This window comes from Arachis hypogaea, chromosome 17 (assembly GCF_003086295.3).
Source record: "Arachis hypogaea cultivar Tifrunner chromosome 17, arahy.Tifrunner.gnm2.J5K5, whole genome shotgun sequence".
In the NCBI taxonomy this organism is placed as follows: domain Eukaryota; kingdom Viridiplantae; phylum Streptophyta; class Magnoliopsida; order Fabales; family Fabaceae; genus Arachis; species Arachis hypogaea.
In genome coordinates, this window is record NC_092052.1 from 74,980,766 (window position 1) to 74,998,323 (window position 17,558).

General features: G+C 37.2%; 1 non-coding gene across 1 annotated transcript; it reads right to left on the bottom strand.

The window, feature by feature from the left end:
• Positions 1–12,777: 12,777 nt before the first annotated feature.
• Positions 12,778–12,885, bottom strand: LOC112768789 (small nucleolar RNA R71). Its single transcript, XR_003186178.1, has one exon. It is a non-coding gene; the product is annotated as a small nucleolar RNA R71 (small nucleolar RNA).
• Between the last annotated feature and the right edge of the window lie 4,673 nt (positions 12,886–17,558).

The window sequence follows — 17,558 nt, forward strand, 5'->3', positions numbered from 1 at the left end:
TGCAGTAAAGTCACCAAGCACCTTCCTTGCATTGTTGGCATTATTGTTGTTTTCGGCTGACATGGCTTCTTCTTGTTTGAAAATTTCTGTTAGGTTCTCTCCAGAGAGTTGTGCTTTAGCTTCTCTTAGCTTTCTCTTCAAGGTCCTTTTAGGTTTAGGATCAGCTTCAACAAGAATGCCTTTGTCTTTGTTCCTGCTCATATGAAAGAGAAGAGAACAAGAAAGTATAGAATCCTCTATGTCACACTATAGAGATTCCTTGAGGTGTTAGAGGAAAAGAAGAATGGAAGGATGAGGTAGAGAAGAGAGAATTCGAACGTATCAAGAGGGAGAGAGTTCGAATTGCACATTGAGGAGGAGTGTTAGTCCCTTACATAGAAGAATGTGAGAAGGAGGGGGGAAGAATTTTTTAAATTAAATTTAAAAATTTTTTGAATTAATTAAAAGAAATTTTGAAAAATTGGTTGATGATTTTTGAAAATTAAAATTGAGAAAGTAGTTAAGTGATTTTGAAAAAGATTTTGAAATCAGAAATAAAAAAGATATGATTGAAAATCATTTTTGAAAAAGATGTGGTTGAGAAGATATGATTGAAAAGATATGGTTTTAAAAAGATATGATTGAAAGGATATGATTGACAAACAATTAAAAAGATTTGATTTTTAAAATTAATGACTTGGCTAACAAGAAATTTAAAAGATATGATTCTAAAATTCAATTATTGAACCTTTCTTAACAAGAAAGTAACAAACTTGAAAATTTTGAATCAAATCATTAAAGATTTTCGAAAATAGTGAGAGAAAACTGAAAAAGATTTTATTTGAAAAATAATAAAAATTTGAAAAAGATTTGAATTGAAAACAAAATCTCCTCTCCTGTGCCATCCTGGCGTTAAACGCCTAGAATGGTATCCATTCTGGCGTTTAAGGCCGAAAATACTACCCTTTTGGGTGTTTAACGCCCAGCCAGGTACCCTGGCTGGCGTTTGAACGCCAGTTTTCCTTTCTCACTGGGCGTTTTAAATGCCCAGATTTTTCTCTGTAATTTCTCTGCTGTATGTTCTGAATCTTTAATTCTCTGTATTATTGTCTTGAAAAGACATAATTTTGAATTTTTTTTGTGAATTTTTAATGATGAGGAACAACAAAATGGAACTACTCATGGAAAACTAAGGTCAGATAAGCAATGCATGCAAGACACCAAACTTAAAGATTTTCATATTAGAGACACTAACAAACTAAGAATGCACATGAGAAACAATAAAAGATACAAAACAAGAGAATTTAAAGATTAGAGCAAGAAAATCATCAAGAACAACTTGAAGATTAATGAAGAACATAATTCATATATTCAAAAAAAGCAAGGAAATAAATAAAACATGCAGGACACCAAACTTAAAAATTGACACTAGACTTAAACAAGAAACACAAATTATTTTTTATTTTCATGATTTTATAAATTTTTTTGTATTTTTTTGTATTTTTTTATCTTTTCTTTCGAAAATTATTTGGAAAAAGAAAATAAGGAATTCAAAATTCTTAATGAGAATTCCAGGAATCATGCAATGTTAGTCTAAAACTCCGATCCAGGAATTAGACATGGCTTACTAGCCAGCCAAGCTTTCAGTGAAAGCTTCGGTCCAAAACACTAGACATGGCCAACGGCCAGCCAAGCTTTAGCAGATCATTACATTCAACAGCAAAATTGATAGAAATCAACAAGCTCTTGTGATGATAAGTTGAAACCTCGGTCCAAAAGATTAGACATGGCTTCACAGCCAGCCAGACTTCAACAGATCATCATGAAACTTTGGAATTCATTCTTAAAAACTCTGAAGAACGGAATAGAAATTTTTTTGAAATTTTTTGAAATAAAAGTAAAAAGCTTAAACATAAAATAATATTACCTAATCTGAGCAACAAGACGAACCGTCAGTTGTCCAAACTCGAACAATCCCCGGCAACGGCGCCAAAAACTTGGTGCACGGAATTGTGATCTCTGATAATGGCGCTGAAAAATTGGTATGCTCAATCGTGATTCACACTTTTATTCACAACTCCGATGCAACTAACCAGCAAGTGCACTGGGTCATCCAAGTAATACCTTACGTGAGTAAGGGTCGATCCCACGGAGATTGTCGGCTTGAAGCAAGCTATGGTCATCTTGTAAATCTCAGTCAGATGGATTCAAATGGTTATGGAGAATTAATAATTAAAAGATAAATAAAATATAAAATAAGATAGGATAGAGATACTTATGCAATTCATTGGTAGGAATTTCAGATAAGCATATGAAGATGCTTTGTTCCTCCTGAACCTCTGCTTTCTTACTGCCTTCATCCAATCATTCATACTCCTTTCCATGGCAAGCTGTATGTTGGGGGATCACCATTGTCAATGGCTACCATCCGTCCTCTAAGTGAAAATGGTCCAAAATGCACTGTCAGCGCATGGCTAATCATCTGTCGGTTCCCACTCATGTCGGAATAGGATCCATTGATCCTTTTGCGTCTGTCACTACGCCCAACACTCGTGAGTTTGAAGCTCGTCACAGTCATCCCATCCCAGATCCTACTCGGGATACCACAGACAAGGTTTAGACTTTCTGGATCTCAAGAATGCTGCCCATGGAGTCTAGCTTATACCACGAAGGCTCTAATATCTCAGACTCGGTCCCCTGTATTAGATATCCAAGAGATATGCATTCAAGCTTGTTTTCATGTAGAACGGAAGTATTTGTCAGGCATGCGTTCATAAGTGAAAATGGTGATGAGTATCACATAATCATCACATTCATCATGTTCTTGGGTGCGAAAGAATATCTTAGAGCAAGAATAAGCATGAATTGAAAAGAAAAGCAGTAGTACTTTGCATTAATTCATGAGGAACAACAGAGCTCCACACCTTAATCTATGGGTGTAGAAACACCACCGTGGAAAATACATAAGAACAAAAGGTCTAGGCATGGCTGTGAGGCCAGCCCTCAAAACGTGATCAAGAGATCAAAAGATGAACTAAAGATGAAAATATAATAGCAAAAGGTCCTATTTATAATGAACTAGTAGCCTAGGGTTTACAAAAATGAGTAAATGATGCAGAAATTCACTTCTGGGCCCACTTGGTGTGTGCTTGAGCTGAGCATTGAAGCTTCCACGTGCATAGGCTTCTCTTGGAGTTAAACGCCAGCTTTTGTGCCAGTTTGGGCATTTAACTCCAGCTTTTCTGCCAGTTCTGGCGTTTAACGCCAGAAAAGGGTCTCTGACCGGCGTTTTGACGCTAATTTGGGCCATCAAATCTCAGGAAAAGTATGGTTTATTATATATTTCTGGAAAGCCCAGGATGTCTACTTTTCAACGCAATTGAGAGCGCTCTAATTAGGCTTCTGTAGCTCCAAAAAATCCACTTCGAGTGCAGGGAGGTCAGAATCCAATAGCATCTGCAGTCCTTTTTCAGCCTCTGAATCAGATTTTTGCTCATGTCCCTCAATTTTAGCCAGAAAATATCTAAAATCACAGAAAAACACACAAACTCATAGTAAAGTCCAGAAATGTGATTTTTATTTAAAAACTAATAGAAATATAATAAAAACTAACTAAAACATACTAAAAACTACCTAAAAATATTGCCAAAAAGCGTATAAATTATCCGCTCATCACATGTTCTACTTGATTGAAAAATAATAAGTTTCTTCTAAGACCCTACTTTTTGAAAAATTTCACTAATTTAAATCAAAATTTTTGTGTTAAATTTGCTTGAAGTTGTATTTGGAACATAGTTTAAAAAGCTAAGAACACACAACCTGTAAGATTTTGAACCTAATTACATAGTTACATTATTTAACCATAAATATTTTATTTTTGTGTGTTTACTTCTCTATGATTGTAATCCTTATTTTGTTTCATCCTATATGTCCAATATTTAGTGTATTTACATGTTTGCATATGATTGAGGCCATTATTTGATTTCAGCTCACTTATCCCAAATGAGCCTACCCTTTCAATCACCTTTGTTAGCCACTTTGAGCCTATTAATCCCATTTGTTCTATATTTTACCACATTACTAGCCTTAAACGAAAAAACAATTAAATATCCCAATTGAATCTTTGGTTAGCTTAAGATAGAAATTATATGTTAATTAAGTATGGGAGAATTATGGGAACAAGGGTTAATAAGGGAATGTGTCATGATAAAATAATGGGAATTTGGGTACCTACTCATGTGAAACTATAAAAATTAAAAATCTATGTGCATTGATAAGCTATGTTTATTTTCATGTTCAGATAAAAAAATAAAAAAAAAATCCAAAAATATTCAATAAATATTTAAATAAATAAGGGGAAAAAATTACCCCGATTCTAAGTTAAGTTAAGTTCAAAGATCAATGCATATATGATAAAAATTAAAAGAAAGTTAATACATGAGTATATAATGCAAAAGTGAAAATTATGGGTCGCTAGGCATGATTCTAGAGTTATATAGAGTATATGTATGTTAGGTGAGAGCTTAGGTTAATTAAAGATTCAATTTATAGCTCACTTAGTCACACACACACACACACACACACACACACACACACACACACACACACACACACACACACACACACATATATATATATATATATATATATATATATATATATATATATATACCCTTACCCTTACCTTAGCCCGATTACAACCTTGAAAAGACCTCATGATGTTTGCATTAGTATATTAAATATTGTTGATTGGTTAGGTGAAGAACAAAATTTAGAAAGCATGATTAGAGAAGAGTAGAGTGAATTACCCTATACACTTGAGAGATTAGAGTGCACATACACTACCAGTGAGGGTTCAATGCTTAATTTCTATATTCCCTACTTTCATGAGCTATCTTCTTGCATTTTTATCTGTTCTTACTGTATAAATTGAATTAGTGGAATTTGATTTATGTTTGTCTTGAGGAGCTTATTTACTTTTAACCAAGTGGACAAGAATCATATAGTTGTATTCATGCTAATGTTTAAGTGTGGGAAGGTTGATAAACTATTATTTTATGATTTATATTGTGTTTAATTGTGTGGTTTTATCAAATCTTTACCCACTTATTCATATGATTAGCATGTATTTACAATTCCTTCCCAAAATTGTTCCATGGTTGAAAACTTGCTTCCTAGAAATCTTTTAATTACGTATTTTTATCCTCCTTTATACCATTCAATGCCGTGATCTGTGTGTTAAGTGTTTCAGGTTTCATAGGATAGGAATGGCTTAGAGAATGGAGAGGAAGCTTGCAAAAATGGAAGGAACACAAGAAACTAAGGAGATGACCAGCGAACACTGATGCGAGCGCATGGCTCACGCGAACGCGCGAAATTGAGAAATCGCAGCGACGCAAACGCGTGCCTGACACAAACGCGTGGATTGGAGTTTGCACGAATGACGCGAATGCGTGGATGACGCAAACGCGTGGCAAGGAAAATCGTTGAATGACGCGAACGCGTGGACGACGCGTACGCGTGACCTACGCGATCTGCAAAAATTACAGGATACACTGGAGAGGATTTCGGGCTGCGTTTTATCTTAATTTTCGGCCCGGAAACACAGAATAAAGCGAGGGAATATGTAGAGACTCAGGAGACGCATCCACACACATTCAGATACATTGATATTAGGATTACTCTTAGTTTTAGATCTGAATCTAGATTTGCATTGCATTCATAGTTTATGCTTTTGCTTGGATTTCGGATGTTGAGAGTCATTACCTCCGTTGAAGACAATTATGTTGTATTTTGAATTTATTAATATATAGAGTTATTTTTATTTTTAATTAATTCTAATTCTCTATTTTATTTTATTTAATTATGTCTTCTTATATTTTTATGATTATTAAATCCATGTCAATGGAGTAGAAATTCTACTTGACATGGGGTTGATTAAGAGGAGACACTTGAGTTGGAATGCTCAAGTGCTTAGTTAAATTGGACGTTGTAGGCTAATTCTGTACCTACTAACGCTAGACCTCCCCAAGGGAGAGGGCTAGGAATTGCGGGTCAGAGTTAGTTCAATCACTATACTTTCCCTTATTTAGAAAGGGTTGACCAAGTGAAAACAACAACCTCTTTACACTACACTTGAGAAGATTCCAACAAGGATAGAACTTCCAATTAATTATTCCCCCAGTCAAGGCCTTTTATTTAGAATATCAATAATTATTCTTAGTTCATTTTTATTGCTTTAATTTACAATTATTTTAATTACTCATTATCAAAACTCAAACTTTCTGGAAACTCCTAGTTAATAAAATAGCACTCTTTCCTGCAACTCGTTGGGAGACGACCTGGGACTCATACTCCCAGTATTTCTATTTTTAAAATTTGTGACAACCCTTTTTAAATTCGTGAGGCGGATCTTAGCTGGTTAAGAGCTATACGTGCAACGCTGTTCTCCTATGAAACCTCTTTGCCTGGAAAGCCGCAGACATGCCGGGCATAGATCCTAAGTTAATGTGCCACAAGTTGGCAGTTTATCCAGGATCTCGGCCAGTACAGCAGAGACGTAGAAAGCTTGGACCAGAACGATCCCAAGCTGTGGAAGAGCAGGTACAAGCCCTACTGGAGGCAGGATTCATAAGAGAAGTCAAATACCCACTATGGCTAGCTAACGTCGTCTTGGTGAAAAAATCAAATGGGAAGTGGCGGATGTGCACCGACTACACTGATCTCAACAAAGCCTGCCCAAAAGATCCTTATCCCCTCCCAAGTATCGATGCTCTGGTGGATGCCTCCTCCAGATACAAATATCTCTCGTTTTTGGACGCCTATTCGGGATACAATCAAATCCTGATGTGCCCACCTGATCAAGAAAAAACCTCATTCTTAACCCCAAAGGCAAACTACTGTTACATCGTCATGCCATTTGGACTCAAAAACGCAGGAGCCACTTATCAAAGATTAATGAATAAGGTCTTCGCAGACCACATCGGGAAAGTCATGGAAGTCTACGTGGACGACATGTTAATAAAGACACAAAGTAAAGAGTCATTATTGTCCGACCTCACCCAAGTATTAGACACTATAAGAAGGAATGGCATGCGACTTAACCCTGTAAAATGCACTTTCGCAGTAGAAGCTGGCAAATTCTTAGGTTTTATGCTCACACAAAGAGGAATTGAGGCAAATCCGGATAAATGTCGGGCCATACTCGACATGAAGAGTCCGACTTATGTCAAAGAGGTACAACAACTCAATGGAAGATTGGCAGCCTTGTCCAGATTTCTAGCTGGATCGGCAATAAGATCTCTCCCCTTCTACGCCACTCTATGGAAGGGAAATAGGTTTGCATGGACAACGGAGTGCGAACAGTCCTTCAAAGACTTCAAAAGGTTCCTGGGGCAACCATCTATTCTAACTCGGCCACGGGAAGGAGAACCACTTGTATTGTACCTCGCAGTAGAAAATTGGGCAGTAGCCTCAGCACTAGTCTGAGAAGACGACAGTGGACAACAACCTATATACTTCATCATCAAAGCACTACAAGGGTCCGAACTAAACTACCAAAAAATAGAAAAATTTTCCTATGCTCTCATACTAACATCTCGATGACTTCGCCTATATTTCCAAGCCCACATCATCAGGGTTCGGACCAACTAGCCCATAAAAAGCATCTTACAGAAAACAGACTTAGCAGGAAGAATCTTGCAATGGGAAGTCGAGTTTTCCAAATTTGACCTTCAATATGAAGCTCGAACAGCCATCAAATCACAGTATCTGGCTGAATTCATTGATGAGTTTACGGACACCTCGAAAATCCCTACAGAATGGAATCTCTACGTAGACGGTTCCTCAAACAAAACCGGAAGTGGTACAGCCATGATAATAGAAATCGATCAAGGAACCCAAATCGAACTTTCCCTTAAATTTGGGTTCCCTGCTTCAAACAACCAGGCCAAATATGAGGCACTACTAGCTGGTTTGAAGCTGGCTAAAGAGGTTGGAGCTCAAAAGCTTATCATCTTCAGCGACTCACAAGTAGTCACCTCACAAATAGTAGGGAGCTACCAAGCCAAAGATCCCACCATGAAAAAGTACTTGGACAAAACCAGGGAACAGCTCGGACAACTCGGGGAATATGAGGTCCGCCACATACCTCGGGAACAGAATGCTCGAGCTGATACGCTCTCAAAACTAGCCAGCACTAAACCAGGGGGCAACAATAGAAGCCTCATTCAGGAAATGCTGCAGAACCCGTCCATCTCGGAAGAAGAAAAGGTCCTAGCTATAACAGGTTCGGATCAAGGATAGATGACTCCCATAATTAACTACCTCAAAACAGAAACACTCCCTACAGATAAGAAGGAGGCAAAGAGGTTAAAACGGGAGGCACAATACTACACCATCATAAACAATACTCTATATAAGAGAGGGATCTCAACACCACTGTTAAAATGTGTGCCGACTTCCAACACAAAGGAAGTTTTAGAAGAAGTACACAGTGGCATCTGTGGCAACCACCTCGGAGCGCAAGCTCTCACTAAAAGAGGACTCTGGGCCGGATTTTATTGGCCGACTTTACAAAAAGAAGCAACAGAATTCGTAAAGACATGTCCACCATGTCAGAAACATGCCAACTTTCACATCGCCCCACCAGAGGAGCTTATCAGCGTAACCTCACCCTGGCCATTTGCAAAATGGGGACTCGATCTTCTCGGTCCTTGATGAGCGGATAATTTATACGCTTTTTGGCATTATTTTTAGTATGTTTTTAGTAGAATCTAGTTACTTTTAGGGATGTTTTTATTAGTTTTTATGTTAAATTCACATTTCTGGACTTTACTATGAGTTTGTGTGTTTTTCTGTGATTTCAGGTATTTTCTGGCTGAAATTCAGGGACTTGAGCAAAAATCAGATTCAGAGATAGAAGAAGGACTGCTGATGCTGTTGGATTCTGACCTCCCTGCACTCAAAGTGGATTTTCTGGAGCTACAGAACTCAAAATGGTGCGCTTCCAATTGCGTTGGAAAGTAGACATCTAGGACTTTCCATCAATATATAATAGTCCATACTTTGGCCGAGTTTAGATGACGCAAAAGGGCGTTGAATGCCAGTTCTACGCTGCAGTCTGGAGTTAAACGCCAGAAACACGTCACAAACCAGAGTTGAACGCCAGAAACACGTTACAAACTGGCGTTCAACTCCAAGAATGACCTCTCCACGTGTAAACTTCAAGCTCAGCCCAAGCACACACCAAGTGGGCCCCGGAAGTGGATTTATGCATCAACTACTTACTTCTGTAAACCCTAGTAACTAGTTTAGTATAAATAGGACTTTTTACTATTGTATTGGGGATCTTTGATCAGTTTTATGGTATCTTAGAATTTCATGGGGGCTGGCCATTCGGCCATGCCTGGAACATTATCACTTATGTATCTTCAAACGGTAGAGTTTCTGCACTCCATAGATTAAGGTGTGGAGCTCTGCTGTTCCTCATGATTTAATGCAAAGTACTACTGTTTTATATTCAATTCAACTTATTCCGCTTCTAAGATATCCATTCGCACCCAAGAACATGATGAATGTGATGATTATGTGACGCTCATCATCATTCTCACTTATGAACGCGTACCTGACAAACACTTCCGTTCTACATGCAAATAAGCTAGAATGAATATCTCTTAGATATCTAATATAGGGGACCGAGTCCGAGTTATTAGTATCTTCGTGGTATAAGTTAGAACCCATGGATGGCCATTCCTGAGATCCGGAAAGTCTAAACCTTGTCTGTGGTATTCCGAGTAGGATCTGGGAAGGGATGGCTGTGACGAACTTCAAACTCGCGAGTGCTGGGCGTAGTGACAGACGCAAAAGGAGGGTAAATCCTATTCCAGTATGATCGAGAACCTCCAGATGATTAGCCATGCCGTGACAGAGCATTTGGACCATTTTCACAAGAGAGGACGGGATGTAGCCATTGACAACGGTGATGCCCTTATAGAAAGCTTGCCATGGAAAGGGGTAAGACTGATTGGATGAAGACAGCGGGAAAGCAGAGAGTCAGAGGAACGAAAGCATCTCTATACGCTTATCTGAAATTCTCACCAATGATATACATAAGTAATTATATCTTTATTTTCTATTTATTTATTATTATTATTCGAAAACTCCATAACCATTTGATATCCGCCTGACTGAGATATACAAGATGACCATAGCTTGCTTCATACCAACAATCTCCGTGGGATCGACCCTTACTCACGTAAGGTTTTATTACTTGGACAACCCAGTGCACTTGCTGGTTAGTTGTGCGAAGTTGTGAAGTTATGTTTGGACCATGGTATTGTGCACCAGTTATTGGCACCATTGCCAGGGAGAGAACGAACAACAAATTTTACAACCTCAGAGTAACAATTTCGCATACCAAGTTTTTGGCGCCGTTGCCGGGGATTGTTCGAGTTTGGACAACTGACGGTTCATCGTGTTGCTCAGATTAGGTAATTTTCTTTTTGTTTTATTTTCAAAAAAAAAAATTCGAAAAAAAATTATTTCTTCAAAATTTTTTCAAAAATCTTTCAAAAATTTCTCATCTATTTTCGAAAATTATTTCAGAAATTTTAAGAATGAATTCTAGAGTTTCATGAAGCATGTTGAAGCCTGGCTGGCTGTAAAGCCATGTCTGAATTCATTTAGACTGAGGCTTCCAAGTCATCATTACAAGAGCAAGCTAGTTGTTGCTAATAAAATTTATTATTGTATGACTGATTTGTATCTTCTAAAGCTTGGCTGGCTATTAAGCCATGTCTAACCCTTGGATTGGAGCTTTAGGCTAACATTGAAAGATTCCTGGAATTCTTATTAAAAATTTTGAATTTCTTATTTTCTTTTTCCGATATGTTTTTCGAAAAAATTTAAAAGAAAATAAAAAAAATTCATAAAATCATAAAAATAAAAAAATATTTTGTTTTTCTTGTTTGAGTCTTGAGTCAATTTTTAAGTTTGGTATCAATTGCATTTTTTCTAAAAAAAATTTATGCATTTTTTGAAAATTCATGCATTCATAGTGTTCTTCATGATCTTCAAGTTGTTCTTGGCCATTCTTCTTGTTTGATCTTCATATTTTCTTGTTTTGTGTCTTTTCTTGTTTTTCATATGCATTCTTGCATTCATAGTGTCTATACATGAAAAATTTCTAAGTTTGGTGTCTTGCATGTTTTCTTTTCTTGAAAACTTTTCAAAAAAATAAGTTCTTGATGTTCATCTTGACATTCATAGTGTTCTTGCATTCATCACATGTTTTGATCCAAAAATTTTCATGCATTGAGTCTTTTTCATGTTTTTCTCTTTCTTCATTAAAAATTCAAAAAATCAAAAAAATATCTTTCCCTTTTTCACTCATAAATTTCGAAAATTTGGATTGACTTTTTCAAAAATTTTTAAAATCTAGTTGTTTCTTATGAGTCAAATCAAATTTTCAATTTAAAAATCTTATCTTTTTCAAAATCTTTTTCAAAAATCATATCTTTTTCATTTTTCTTATTTATTTTCGAAAATTTTAAAAATATTTTTCAAAAATCTTTTTCTTAATTTTATATCATAATTTTCGAAAATATCATCAACAATTAATGTTTTGATTCAAAAATTTTAAGTTTGTTACTTACTTGTTAAGAAAGATTCAAACTTTAAGTTCTAGAATCATATCTTGTGATTTCTTGTGAATCAAGTCATTAATTGTGATTTTAAAAATTAAATCTTTTTCAAAATTAATTTTAATCATATCTTTCTATCATATCTTTTTAAATTATATCTTTTTAAAAAAAAAAATTAAAATATCTTTTCTAGTTTCTTATTTTCTTATCTTTTCAAAATTGATTTTCAAATCTTTTTCAACTAACTAATTGACTTTTTGTTTGTTTCTTATCTTTTTCAAAACTACCTAACTAATTCTCCCTCTCTAATTTTCGAAAATTACCTCCCTCTTTTTCAAAAATTATTTTTAGTTAATTAATTGTTTAAATTTTAATTTTAATTTTATTTCGCCTTTAATTTTCGAAAATCATCAACTCCTTTCCAAAAATTAATTTTCTAAATTCCCTCTCTCTCATCTTCTTCTATTTATTTAATTACTTACTAACACTTCTCTTCATCTCATATCTCTGCTCCTATCCTCAACCTTGTGTTTGGATTATCCATTCTTCTTTACATTACATTCTTTTCTTCTTCTACTCACACAAAGGAATCTCTATACTGTGACATAGAGGATTCCATATTTTCTTTGTTATTCCCTTCTTTGTCATATGAGCAGGAGCAAGGACAAGAACATTCTTGTTGAAGCAGACCCTGAACCTGAAAGGACTCTGAAGAGGAAACTAAGAGAAGCTAAAATACAACAATCCAGAGACAACCTTACAAAAATTTTTGAACAGGAAGAAGAGATGGCAGCCGAAAATAATAATAATGCAAGGAGGATGCTTGGTGACTTCGCTGCACCTAATTCCAATTTACATGGAAGAAGCATCTCCATCCCTACCATTGGAGCAAACAATTTTGAGCTTAAGCCTTAACTAGTTTCATAGACTTCCATCTGAAGATCCCTTTCAGTTCTTAACTGAATTCTTACATATCTGTGATACTGTTAAGACTAATGGAGTAGATCCTGAAGTCTATAGGCTCATACTTTTCCCTTTTGCTGTGAGAGACAGAGCTAGAATATGGTTGGACTATCAACCTAAGGATAGCCTGAACTCTTGGGATAAGCTGGTCAAGGCTTTCTTATCCAAGTTCTTTCCTCCTCAAAAGCTGAGTAAGCTTAGAGTGGATGTTCAAACTTTCAGACAGAAAGAAGGTGAATCCCTCTATAAAGCTTGGGAGAGATACAAGGAACTGACCAAAAAGTGTCCCTCTGACATGCTTTCAGAATGGACCATCCTGGATATATTCTATGATGGTCTGTCTGAATTAGCTAAGATGTCATTGGATACTTCTGTAGGTGGATCCATTCACCTAAAGAAAACGCCTGCAGAAGCTCAAGAACTCATTGACATGGTTGCTAATAACCAGTTCATGTACACTTCTGAGAGGAATCTTGTAAGTAATAAGACGCCTCAGAAGAAGGGAGTTCTTGAAATTGATACTCTGAATGCCATATTGGCTCAGAATAAAATATTGACTCAGCAAGTCAATATGATTTCTCAGAGTCTAAATGGAATGCAAGCTGCATCCAACAGTACTCAAGAGGCATCTTCTGAAGAAGAAGCTTATTATCCTGAGAACCCTGCAATAGCAGAGGTAAACTATATGGGTGAACCTTATGGGAACACCTATAACCCCTCATGGAGAAATCACCCAAATCTCTCATGGAAGGATCAACAAAAGCCTCAACAAGGCTTTAATAATGGTGGAAGAAACAGGTTTAGCCATAGCAAGCCATTTCCATCATCCACTCAGCAACAGACAGAGAACTCTGAACAAAGTACCTCTAATTTAGCAAACTTAGTCTCTGATCTATCTAAGGCCACTGTGAGTTTCATGAATGAAACAAGGTCCTCCATTAGAAATTTGGAAGCACAAGTGGGCCAGCTGAGTAAGAAGATCACTGATACCCCTCCTAGTGCTCTCCCAAGCAATACAGAAGAAAATCCAAAAGGAGAGTGCAAGGCCATTGAATTGACCATCATGGCCGAACCCACAAGAGAAGGGGAGGACGTGAATCCCAAGGAGGAAGACCTCCTGAGACGTCCAGTGATCAATAAGGAGTTTCCCTCTGAGGAACCAAATGAATCTGAAACTCATCTAGAGACCATAGAGATTCCATTGAACCTCCTTATGCCATTCATGAACTCTGAAGAGTATTCTTCTTCTGAAGAGAATGAAGATGTTACTGAAGAGCAAGTTGCCAAGTTCCTTGGTGCAATCATGAAGTTGAATGCCAATTTATTTGGTAATGAGACTTGGGGAGATGAACCTCCCCTGTTCACTAATGAACTAAATGCATTAGATCAACTGAGATTACCTTAGAAGAAACAGGATCCTGGAAAGTTCCTAATACCTTGTACCATAGGCACCATAACCTTTGAGAAGGCTCTATGTGACCTTGGGTCAGGAATAAACCTCATGCCACTCTCTGTAATGGAGAAACTGGGAATCTTTGAGGTACAAGCTGCTAAAATCTCATTAGAGATGGCAGACAATTCCAGAAAACAGGCTTATGGACAAGTAGAGGACATATTAGTAAAGGTTGAAGGCCATTACATCCCTGCTGATTTCATAATCCTCGATACTGGGAAGGATAAGGATGAATCCATCATCCTTGAAAGACCATTCCTAGCCACAGCAAGAGCTGTGATTAATGTTGACAGAGGTGAACTAGTCCTTCAATTGAATGAGGACTCCCTTGTGTTTAAAACTCAAGGACATCCTTCTGTAAACATGGAAAAGAGGCACAGTAAGCTTCTCTCAGTACAGAGTCAACTAAAGCCCCCACAGTCAAACTCTAAGTTTGGTGTTGGGAGGCCTCAGCCAAACTCTAAGTTTGGTGTTGAACTCCCATATCCAAACTCTAAGTTTGGTGTTGGGAGTCTATAAAATTGACCTGATCACCTGTGTGGAGCCATGAGAGCCCACTGTCAAGCTATTGACATTAAAGAAGCGCTTGTTAGGAGGCAAACCAATTTTTATTTATCTAATTTTATTTTTATTTTATTGTTCTTTCATGTTTTATTAGGTTCATGATCATGTGTAGTCACAAAATAAATCAAAAAATTAAAAACAGAATAAAAAACAGCAGAAGAAAAATCACACCCTGGAGGAAGCACTTACTGGCGTTTAAACGCCAGTAAGGAGCATCTGGCTGGCGTTCAACGCCAGAACAGAGCATGGATCTGGCGTTGAATGCCCAAAACAAGCAGCATCCTGGCGTTCAGACGCCAGGAATGCACACTGAGGAAAGCTGGAGCTGAACGCCAGAAACAAGCATAGAACTGGCGTTCAACGCCAGAAACATGCTGCATCTGGGCGCTGAACACCCAGAACAAGCATCCATTCGGCGTTTAAACGCCAGAATTGCATGCAAAGGCATTTTACATGCCTAATTGGTGCAGGGATGTAAATCCTTGATACCTCAGGATCTGTGGACCCCACATGATCTCCACATACCTCCTCATAATCCTATATCACCCTCTCTCTCCATTCACAGTCATCCCTTCTATTCTCCATTCACCACTCACATCCATACACCCCACCTACCTTCAAAATTCAAAATCTCTTTCCCACCCAAGCCCACCCATATAGCTGAATACACACATCCCTCCATCTCCTCCATATCTTCTTCTTCTTTTACTATTCTTTCTTCTTTTGCTCGAGGACGAGCAACATTCTAAGTTTGGTATGGTAAAAGCATAGCTTTTTTGTTTTTCCATAACCATTGATGGCACCTAAGGCCAGAGAAACCTCTAGAAAGAGGAAAGGGAAGACAAAAGCTTCCACCTCCGAGTCATAGGAGATGGAGAGATTCATTTCAAGGGTCTATAGCTCAGTGGTAGAACATTTGACTGCAAATCAAGAGATCCCTGAGATACCTCAGGGGATACATTTTCCTCCACACAATTATTGGGAGCAACTAAGGGTGGAACATCAAGAGCACTCCATCACCCTCCAGGAAATTAGAGAAGATCAAAGAGCTATGAGGGAGGAGCAACAAAGACAAGGAAGAGACATAGAAGAGCTCAAGGACATTATTGGTTCCTCAAGAAGGAAACGCCACCATCACTAAGGTGGACTCATTCCTTGTTCTTAAATTTTCTATTTTTCATTTTCTTATGTTAAATGTTTATCTATGCTTGTGTCTTTATTACATGATCATTAGTGTCTAAGTGTCTATGCCTTAAAGTAGTGAATATGAATCCATTACCTCTCTTAAATGAAAAATGTTTTAATTACAAAAGAACAAGAAGTACATGAGTTTCGAATTTATCCTTGAACTTAGTTTAATTATATTGATGTGGTGACAATACTTTTTGTTTTCTGAATGAATGCTTGAATAGTGCATATGTCTTTTGAAGTTGTTGTTTATGAATGTTAAATATGTTGGCTCTTGAAAGAATGATGAACAAGAGACATGTTATTTGATAATCTGAAAAATCATAAAAATGATTCTTGAAGCAAGAAAAAGCAGTGAATACAAAAGCTTGCAGAAAAAAAATATAAAAGAAAAATTGCGAAAAAAATATAAAAAGAAAAAGAAAAAGCACGCAGAAAAGCCAAAAGCTCTTAAAACCAAAAGGCAAGAGCAAAAAGCCAATAACCCTTAAAACCAAAAGGCAAGGGTAATAAAAAGGATCCTAAGGCATTGAGCATCAGTGGATAGGAGGGCCTAAAGGAATAAAATCCCGGCCTAAGCGGCTAAACCAAGCTGTCCCTAACCATGTGCTTGTGGCGTGAAGGTGTCAAGTGAAACTTGAGACTGAGCGGTTAAAGTCAAGGTCCAAAGAAAAAGAAGACTGTGCTTAAGAACCCTGGACACCTCTAATTGGGGACTTTAGCAAAGCTGAGTCACAATCTAAAAAGGTTCACCCAGTTATGTGTCTGTGGCATTTATGTATCCGGTGGTAATACTGGAAAACAAAGTGCTTAGGGCCACGGCCAAGACTCATAAAGTAGCTGTGTTCAAGAATCAACATACTGAACTAGGAGAATCAATAACACTATCTGAATTCTGTGTTCCTATAGATGCCAATCATTCTGAACTTCAATGGATAAAGCGAGATGCCAAAACTATTCAAGAGGCAAAAAGCTACAAGTCCCGCTTATCTGATTGGAGCTATGTTTCATTGATAGTTTGGAATTTATAGTATATTCTCTTCTTTTTATCCTATTTGATTTTGAGTTGCTTGGGGACAAGCAACAATTTAAGTTTGGTGTTGTGATGAGCGGATAATTTATACGCTTTTTGGCATTGATTTAGTATGTTTTTAGTAGGATCTAGTTACTTTTAGGGATGTTTTTATTAGTTTTTATGTTAAATTCACATTTCTGGACTTTACTATGAGTTTGTGTGTTTTTCTATGATTTCAAGTATTTTCTGGCTGAAATTGAGGGACTTGAGCAAAAATCAGATTCAGAGGTAGAAGAAAGACTGCTGATGCTGTTGGATTCTGACCTCCCTGCACTCAAAATGGCGCTACAAAACTCAAAATGGCACACTTCCAATTGCATTGGAAAGTAGACATCCAAGGCTTTCCAGCAATATATAATAGTCTATACTTTGGCCGAGTTTAGATGATGTAAAAGGGCGTTGAACGCCAGTTCTACACTGCAGTCTGGAGTTAAACACCAGAAACACGTCACAAACCAGAGTTGAACGCCAGAAACATGTTACAAACTGGCGTTCAACTCCAAGAATGACCTCTCCACGTGTAAACTTCAAGCTCAGCCCAAGCACACACCAAGTGGGCCCGTGAAGTGGATTTATGCATCAATTACTTACTTCTGTAAACCCTAGTAACTAGTTTAGTATAAATAGGACTTTTTACTATTGTATTGGGGATATTTGATCAGTTTTATGCTATCTTAGACTTTCATGGGGGCTG